At 40.0% G+C, this 9542-nt stretch overlaps 1 pseudogene; it reads left to right on the top strand.

Moving 5' to 3' along the window:
* Positions 1–1690: 1690 nt before the first annotated feature.
* LOC129558802 (large ribosomal subunit protein eL29 pseudogene) lies at positions 1691–2300 on the top strand (annotated as a pseudogene).
* The last annotated feature ends 7242 nt before the right edge of the window (positions 2301–9542 follow it).

Below are 9542 nucleotides of genomic sequence, written 5' to 3'. Positions count from 1 at the left end.
CCATAGCTTTGACTGGACGGACCTTTGTCAGCAAAGTAATGCCTCTGCTTTTTAATATGCTCTCTAGGTTGATTATAGCTTTTCTTCCAAGGAGCAAGCGTCTTTTAATTTCATGGCTGCAGTCATCATCTGCAGTGATTTTGGAGCCCAGAAAATAAAGTCTTTCACAGTTTCCTTTGTTTCCCCATCTGTTTGCCGTGAAGTGATGGGACCAGATGCCATGATCTTCGTTTTTGAATGTTGAGTTTTAAGCCAGCTTTTTCACTCTCTTCCTTCACTTTCATCAAGAAGCTCTTTGGTTCCTCTTCACTTTCTGCCATGAAAGCGAAGTGTCATCTGCATATCTGAGGTTATTGATATTTCTCCTTACAATCTTGATTCCAGCTTGTGCTTCATTCAGCCTGGCATTTCACATGATGTACTCTGCACATAAGTCAAATAAGCAGGGTGACAATACACAGCCTTAATGTACTGTACTCCTTTCCCAATTTGGAACCAGTCTGTTGTTCCTGTCTTGTTTTAATTCTTTCTTCTTGGCCTGCACACAGATTTCTATATGGTACTAAATATGCTCTGAACCACTGACAAACATGTATTCTGCATCCCAGTTACTGAATACATAGATCTATGACTACTATGGGCTGAATTTTGTCTCCCCTAAATTCATATATTGATGTTCTACAAAGGTCTGTCTAGTAAGGTTATAGTTTTTCCAGTGGTCATGTATGGATGTGAGAGTTGGACTGTGAAGAAAATTGAGCACCAAAGAATTGATGCTTTTGAACTGTGGTGTTGGAGAAGACTCTTGAGAGTCCCTTGGACTGCAAGGAGATCCAACCAGTCCATTCTAAAGGAGATCGATCCTGGGTGTTCATTGGAAGGACTGATGCTAAAGCTGAAACTCCAATATTTTGGCCACCTCATGCAAAGAGTTGATTCTGGAAAAGACTCTGATGCTGGGAAGGATTGAGGGCAGGAGGAGAAGGGGGAGACAGAGGATAAGATAGTTGGATGGCATCATCAACTCAATGGAAATGAGTTTGAGCCAACCCCGGGGGACAGTGAAGGACAGGGAAGCCTGGCGTGCTGCCATTCATGGGGTTGCAAAAACTCTGACATGACTGAGTGACTGAAAGACAGTAATGGGTGTTTTATAACTAATTTGACTAGCTTTCTATTATTCAAGCTTTAGATCATTTCCAAATTTTTAAAACTATAAATCATATTATCTTGAGTTCTAATACATGATTTTTTAAAATATTTCTCGTTATTGACTTAGGCTAAATTCTAGAAGTGGGGTTTCTAGGTTAAAAGACTTGAACAATCTTATGGCTCTTGGTATTTATGATTATTTCTTCAAAAATAGTGTACTAATGTGTACTTCCACCAGGAACATAGAATATGTCCATTTATTTAAATCCTATCAAATAGTGGATTTCATACTGTACATCTTAATAATTTGATGGAAGGCTATATTATTTCAGTTTGTATTATTATTATTCCATAGGTAAACACTTGAAATGTTTATGTTAACCACTGAAATCTCTTTGATGATCTCAAGCACTAGACTTTAACTGAACTGGTCCAAGTCTAGTTTCAATAACAAAGTCAACAGAGAGCTGCATAGTAATGATGAATATCATCCATTTAAAATAATTGAGCACTTTCTCTTCTGGTCCCACGGGCTTTGGCATCTGCGGGCCCCGGTGCAGACATGGCCAAGTCCAAGAACTACACCACACACAACCAGTCCCAAAAATGGCATAGAAATGGCATCAAGAAACCCCGATCACAACGATATGAATCTCTTAAGGGGGTAGACCCCAAGTTCCTGAGGAACATGCGCTTTGCCAAGAAGCACAACCAGAAGGGCCTGAAGAAGATGAAGGCCAACATGCCAAGGCCATGAGTGCACGTGCTGAGGCTGTCAAGGCCCTCGTGAAGCCCAAGGAGATCAAGCTCGAGATGCCAACAGGCGGCAGCCGCCTTGCCTATACCGCTCACCCCAAGCTTGGGAAACGTGCTCATGCTCGCATTGCCAAGGGTCTCGGGTTCTGCTGGCCAAAGTCCCAGGCCAAGGCTCCAACCAAGGCCAAGCCACCTGCAGCTGCACCTCCAGCGGCCTAGGGTGCTCAGCCCCCCACCAAAGCTCTGGAGTAGATACCTTCATCTGCCAGTGTGAAGACAGAAGGACTGGTGTGACCCCCTGGGCTGCTGTCTGCGTGGGGCTGGTGTCCTCCTGTGCTATTTGTACAAATAAATCTGAGACAGGAAAAAAATAAAAATAAAAAATAAAATAATTGAGCGTGTTACGTGGGTGAAATGTGCCACATAATTAGCATACTAATATGTGTGGAGTAAGAGTAGGTTACTTGACAATGAACAAAACAACAACATTGAAGTGTCAGCTTGATACTTGAAGATAATTACACTTTTTTTTAAACAACTAAGCCTGACATCTTTCTTAAAATGGAGAATTAGATGTGATATTCTTTGTTGAGATATTTTTAATATTAGTTAAAAATAATCTTCAAAACAATACCATTTTGTCACATGAAAAGCAAGTGAGTAACTTGAGAAAACTATGTTTTAATTTAATTTTCAGGAAAAAGTTTTATTTTTTTTTCTTGTTTTTCTAAAGCTCTCTTTAAAAACTGAAAAGTTAGCAATGAGATACAGATAGACTTTGCTTCCCATGTCAAAAACACTTAAAATGAAAGACAAATATCCTTTACATATTTTCATCTTTTGTCGGGAATATAAGCCTTCATTTCAATAGTTTAAATACTTTCCCATTTCTGATTCACACTTTCAAGTCTCCAGAACTTTTAGTTAGCTTGAGTTGTATTTGGATATCACAGAGCTAGTTGCCAGGCTCTTTATTCTAAAACAGAAAACTTCACACATATTCATAGTCTTTGATATAGCTGTGTTTGTTTTGCAAATTAGTTCTTGTTCTAATCAAATAAAGTATTATTTGGGACAAGCAGGCTCTAAACTACCAAAGTAACATGTATATTATTAATACTCTGCAGGCAAGCTCATCATACTGTAACTCTATCAGAATTCACAAAACTTTCATCACAATTAAAAATTATTTTACTGATTGAGGACCTTTAAGAACATTTCTGGGTTTAGCTACACACAAGATTTATGAACTTGAAATGTATACAGGACAGAGTTTAGAGATCAACTATATTACTAAAAATCCTAATAAGCTCTCATAGAGAAAATTACAGTGTAAATAGCTCAAATAACAATACTAAGTTCTTTTTTAAATAAAATGAATCCTGTTAATTTGACTACAGAAAAAAAAAAAGCCAATGTCTTCAACAGAAAGGCTTACAGACTGAATGCACTTGCTAAAACAGGAAATTAAAATGAAATTGTGTAGATTTGGAATGAGGAGATGATTGACTTATGCCAATCAAAATATACTCCTGAGTTACATTGAGGTGATACCTGAAAGAGTGAACTAATGTAGCTGTAAATCAATTTTACCCTTTGATCATTTGTATAGGAGTCTCTAATTTTTGTCTTGGATAGTCATTTTGTTGCAGGATTGTCCAAGGAGACATATGTGCTGACAAAGCAAGAGATTTTATTGGGAAGGGGCCCCTGGGCTGAGAGCAGTAGGGTAATGGAACCCAGGAGAACTGCTCTGCCATGTGGCTGGCACTCTCAGGTTTTATTGTGATGGGATTAGGTTACCTGACCCAGAGTCCTTCCCGGTGGTGCAGGCCTTGTTCAGCCAAGATGGACGCCAGTGAGGATTCTGGGAGGTGGTCGGACAAGTGGTGTCTCCTTTTGATCTTTCTCGAACTCTTCCGGCTGGTGGTGGCTTATTAGTTCTGTGTTCCTTACCAGGACCTCCTGTCATAAAACAACTCATGCAAATGGTTATGGTGCCAGGCCAGGGTGGACAGTTTCAGTCAGTGTGCTTCCCCTCCCCGCAAGAGACTTCAGACTCTAGATACTTCTTGGGAATTGGGGTGGAGGTCTCTTTCTTCTGTAACTTCTTGCTGTGCATGTGCATAGGCCTACCTAGCAGAGCAGAAGTCTCTCTCTTCCTGATCTAAGTTGAGGTATTCCTTGCCTGAAACCAGCATTCACCCTTGTAATAATAGCAATTTAGCTGAAACTGTTGGCTCCTCTCAGAAATGTAATAGACAGGGGCCAAACAGGAGACCTATTTCTTAGGGATGGTCTTGATCACTGCCTCCTGTGCAATGTCACAAACCTCCACCCATAGTTCTTCAGGCACTCTATGAGCTCTAATCCCTTGAATCTATTTGTCACTTCCACTATATAATCGTAAGTTATTTGATTTAGGTTACACCTGAATGGTCCAGTGGTTTTCCCTACTTTCTTTAATTTAAGTCTGAATTTGGCAATAAGGAGTTCATGATCAGAGCCACAGTCAGATCCCAGTCTTGTTTTCACTGTATAGAGCTTCTCCATCTTTAGCTGCAAAGAACATAATCAATCTGATTTTGGTACTGACCATCTGATGATGTCCACATGTAGAGTCTTCTCTTGTGTTGTTGGAAGAGGGTGTTTGCTATAACCAGTGCGGTCTCTTGGCAAAACTCTGTTAGCCTTTGATCTGCCTCATTTTGTACTCCAAGGACAAATTTGCATCTTACTCCAGGTATCAAGAAAAAGAAAGGCAAAAAGGCAAAATGGTTGTCTGAGGAGACCTTACAAATAGCTGAGAAAAGAAGATAAGCTAATGGCAAAGAAGAAAAGAAAAGATATACCCATTTGAATGCAGAGTTCCAAAGAATAACAAGGAGAGATACGAAAGCCTTCCTCAGCGATCAATGCAAAGAAATAGAGGAAAACAATAGAATGGGAAAGACTAGAGATCCCTTCAGGAAAATTAGAGATACCAAGGGAACATTTCATGCAAAGATGGGCACAATAAAGGACAGCAATGGTATTAACCTAACAGAAGCAGAAAATATTAAGAAGAGATGGCAAGAATACACAAAAGAACTATACAAAATACATCTTCATGAACCAGATAACCACAATGGTGTGATCATTCACCTGAGTCAGACATCCTGGAGTGTAAAGTCAAGTGGGCCTTAGAAAGCATGACTACGAACAAAGCTAGTGGAGGTGATGGAATTCCAATTAAGTTATTTCATTTTTATTTTTATTGGAGGCTAATTATTTTACAATATTATATTGGTTGGTTTTGCCATACATTGACATGAATCCATCCCGGGTGTACATGAGTTCCCCCTCCAGAACCCCCCTCCCACCTCCCTCCTCCCCTTATCCTCCCTCTGGGTCATCCCCGCATAACAGCCCCGAGCATCCTGTAACATGCATCGACCCTGAACTGGCGATTCATTTCACATATGATAATATACATGTTTCATTGCCATTCTCCAAAACCATCCCACCCTCACCCTCTCCCACAGAGTCCCAAAGACTGTTCTATACATCTGTGTCTCTTTTGCTGTCTCGTATACAGGGTTATCATTCACATCTTTCTAAATTCCATATATATGCATTAGTATATTGTATTGGTGTTTTTCTTTCTGGCTTACTTCACTCTGTATAATAGGCTCTAGTTTCATCCACCTCATTAGAACTGGTTCAAATGCATTCTTTTTAATGGCTGAGTAATACTCCATTGTGTATATGTACCAAAGCTTTCTTATCCATTCGTCTGCAGATGGACATCTAGGTTGCTTCCATGTCCTGGCTATTATAAACAGTGCTGCAATGAACATTGGAGTACATGTGTCTCTTTCAATTCTGGTTTCCTCGGTGTGTATACCCAGGAGTGCGATTGCTGGATCATATGGCAGTTCTATTTCCAGGTTTTTGAGGAATCTCCGCAGAGTTCTCCACAGTGGCTGTACTAGTTTGCATTCCCACCAACAGTGTAAGAGGGTTCCCTTCTCTCCACACCCTCTCCAGCATTTATTGCATGTAGACTTTTGGATAGCAGCCGTTCTGACTGGTGTGAAATGGTATCTCATTGTGGTTTTGATTTGCATTTCTCTGATGATGACGGATGTTGAGCATTTTTTCATGTGTTTGTTAGCCATCTTTATGTCTTCTTTGGAGAAATGTCTGTTTAGTTCTTTGGCCCATTTTTTGATTGAGTCATTTATTTTTCTGGAATTGAGCTGCAGGAGCTGCTTGTATATTTTTGGAGATTAATCCTTTATCAGTTGCTTCATTTGCTATTATTTTCTCCCATTCTGAAGGCTGTCTTTTCACCTTGCTTAGAGTTTCCTTTGCTGTGCAGAAGCTTTTGATTTTAATTAGGTCCCATTTGTTTATTTTTGCTTTTATTTCCAATATTCTGGGAGGTGGGTCTTGGAGGATCCTGCTGTGATTTATGTCAGAGAGTGTTTTGCCTACGTTCTCCTCTAGGAGTTTTATAGTTTCTGGTCTTACATTTAGCTCTCTAATCCATTTTGAGTTTATTTTGGTGTATGGTGTTAGGAAGTGTTCTAGTTTCATTCTTTTACAAGTGGCTGACCAGTTTTCCCAGCACCACTTGTTAATGAGACTGTCTTTTCTCCATTTTATATTCTTGCCTCCTTTGTCAAAGATAAGGTGTCCATAGCAGTTGAGTTATTTCAAATGCTAAAAGATGATGCTATGAAAGTGCAGCACTCAATATGGCAACGAATCTGGAAAACTGAGCAGTGGCCACAGGACTGGATAATGTCAGTTTTCATCCCAATCCCTACGAAAGGCAATGCCAAAGAATGCTCAAACTACTGCACAATTGCAGTTATCTCAAATGCTAATGAAGTAATGCTCAAAATTCTCCAAGCCAGGCTTCAACAGTATGTGAACTGTGAACTTCCTTATGTTCAGGCTGGATTTAGAAAAGGCAGAGGAACCAGAGATCAAATTGCCAACATCTGCTGGATCATTAAAAAAGCAAGAGAGTTCCAGGAAAGCATCTGCTTTATTGACAACGCCAAAGCCTTTGACTGTGTGGGTCACAACAAACTGTGGAAAATTCGGAAAGAGATAGGAATACCAGACCACCTGACCTGCTTCTTGAGAAACCTGTATGCAGGTCAGGAAGCAACAGTTAGAACCAGACATGGAACAACAGACTGGTTCCAAATAGGGAAAGGCTGTATATTGTCACCATGTTTATTTAACTTATATGCAGAGTACGTCATGCTTTTGAACTGTCGTGTTGGAGAAGACTCTTGAGAGTCCCTTGGACTGAAAGGAGATTCAACCAGTTCATCTTAAAGCAAATCAGTCCTGAATATTCATTGCAAGGACTGATGCTGAAGCTGAAACTCCAATACTTTGGCTATCTGATGTGAAGAACTGACTCATTTGAAAAGACCCTGATGCTTGGAAAGATTATAGGTGGGAGGAGAAGGGGACGACAGAGGATGAGATTGTTGGATGGAATCACTGACTCAACGGACATGAGTTTGAGTAAACCCCAGGTGTTGGTGATCGACAGGGAGGCCTGGCCTGCTGCAGTCCATGGGGTCACAAAGAGCCAGACGTGACTGAGTGACTAAACCGAACTGAACTGATAGAGGCCAACTTATATCTGCCTGTTCATTGGGAGCATATTTAGTGAGGATGTTGTGGTGAGTGATCAATACCTAAGAATCAATTTTCTCACACTCCAAACCCTTTCACATCCTTTTCCAAATGTCATTCTGTTTTCTACCTTTTTTTTTAAAGACTCTGGCTAATAATTATTTCCTGAATTTAGAACTTAAGTGTCAATACAAGGTATATAGAGTACTTGCTGCCTCCTTTCCAAGTCCAAGCAATGTGATGCCATTAATATAGCGGAACAATATAATACCCTATGAGAAATGAGATGATTGAAATTTTTGAAAATTGAATTGTGACATAGAGTCAGAGAATTGATCAATCTTGATACAAGATTATAATCATGTACCATTGTTCCTCTATGTATTTTCTCTTCTAGTTCTAGATCAATAGCTGTATACCATATTCTAGGGCTTGTGCTCATTTCTCTCCATAAAGAGGCCTCATCTTTTGTTTTTAATATTTATTTTTATTTATTTATTTTGACTGTGCAGGGTCTAGGTTGTGGCACTCAGGATTTGTGATCTTCATTGCATGTCTTTGTTGTAGCATAGGGGATCTTTTAGTTGTGGCATGTGGGATCTAGTTCCTGACCAAAGATTAGACCTGTACTCCCTGCACTGGGAGCACAGAGTCTCAGCTACTGGACCACCAGGGAAATTCCAAGGCCTCATTTTGATGTTTAGCAGATAGAGTTTAAACGATGATCCACCATAATTTTCTACATTTTTTTTTCCGCAGTGGCCATGTATTGGTTTAACACTTGGACTTTCCTGTGCATCTGTCCTGAGGCCAATAGGAGAGGCTACTCTTGAGATTCAGGAGGCTGGCGGGTGACTAGAGTAGCCATTCACCAACACTGTACCAATGACCAGTGTATGTTCTGTATCGCTATATCCAGAACACATAGAAACATGATCCAAGTGGTATGAGTGTAATCAGTAGCCTTCATGGATAAGTGAAATTTGAACTTTAATGAGTGAGCGAAGTCAGATTTGAAGCAGATGAACAGAATGAAAATGAAAGGGGTTGGGGAGATGCTGAAAAGTTTAAATGATGTACTGGGACCAATGTATCTTTAGACATGTTGGAGCAGAGGATTGAAAAATAAAAATGGAAAAGTAAATTGGGTCTGTGTTACTGAGGCTCTGAAAGCAGATTAAAAAGTACATACATAATTTCTAATTCTTGGCAATGCTATAGTGTTCTAAACAGAGCAAGGGTAAGATGGAAAGTTATTTCAGTAAGATTCATTGACTGTGATGTGTTGTTGGACTTGGTGAAGATGGAGTGGGGTGTTCTCTCTTGTAAGAGTGCTCTAGTAGATCAGGTATGGCTGGAGCAGGCTGTGAGTTTCAGAAGTAAGTTGGAAAAGAAAAGAGTTGTTTTCCAAATAAAGAACTGGCAGGTCTTGCTCACTGCTCCTTATTTTGGAGGAAAAGTAGTGACTGGAGTCATTGATGCCTCAGAATTTTGAGTCTCCTTGGCTGTGGGAAAGAGTAAACTGGAAAGAAACCAATTTTAAGGAGAATATCAGGAGCTCAGTTTTAGTTTGAAGTGGGCGTACATTATCTGAAGAAGCAACATCAAGAAATAAATCGAGGGTCTAGGGCTGGAGATGTGTAGGATATGTGAAACAATAACTCCATCATTAGGTGAAATGAGAATAGTTATTCTAAACAAAAGACTGGGCTAGAAGGAGAGTGGGCAACTCTCTTGATAAGTTCTTGCGACCAGGGACAGGAACTTGAAAGATAATGATGTCTATGCACAGCAGGGAAGAAGGAAATTACATTTAAATGGAAAAGAGGCAGGATCCTGGAGGCAATTAGTGTGGAGAAAGAAGGTAGCAAGCTGATGCTGTCTATCATTTCTTTTCAAGCCTCCTCACTTGCACTTGAATGATAATGGTATCTTAACTTAGGAGTAGTGCTGCTCTGCCTGAGATACTGATCAGGGAAGAGCAGTGG

This window comes from Moschus berezovskii, chromosome 8 (genome assembly GCF_049115385.1).
Source record: "Moschus berezovskii isolate FMDL1 chromosome 8, NW_MosBer_1.0, whole genome shotgun sequence".
NCBI lineage: Eukaryota > Metazoa > Chordata > Mammalia > Artiodactyla > Moschidae > Moschus > Moschus berezovskii.
This window is presented reverse-complemented; position numbering and strand designations above follow the sequence as displayed.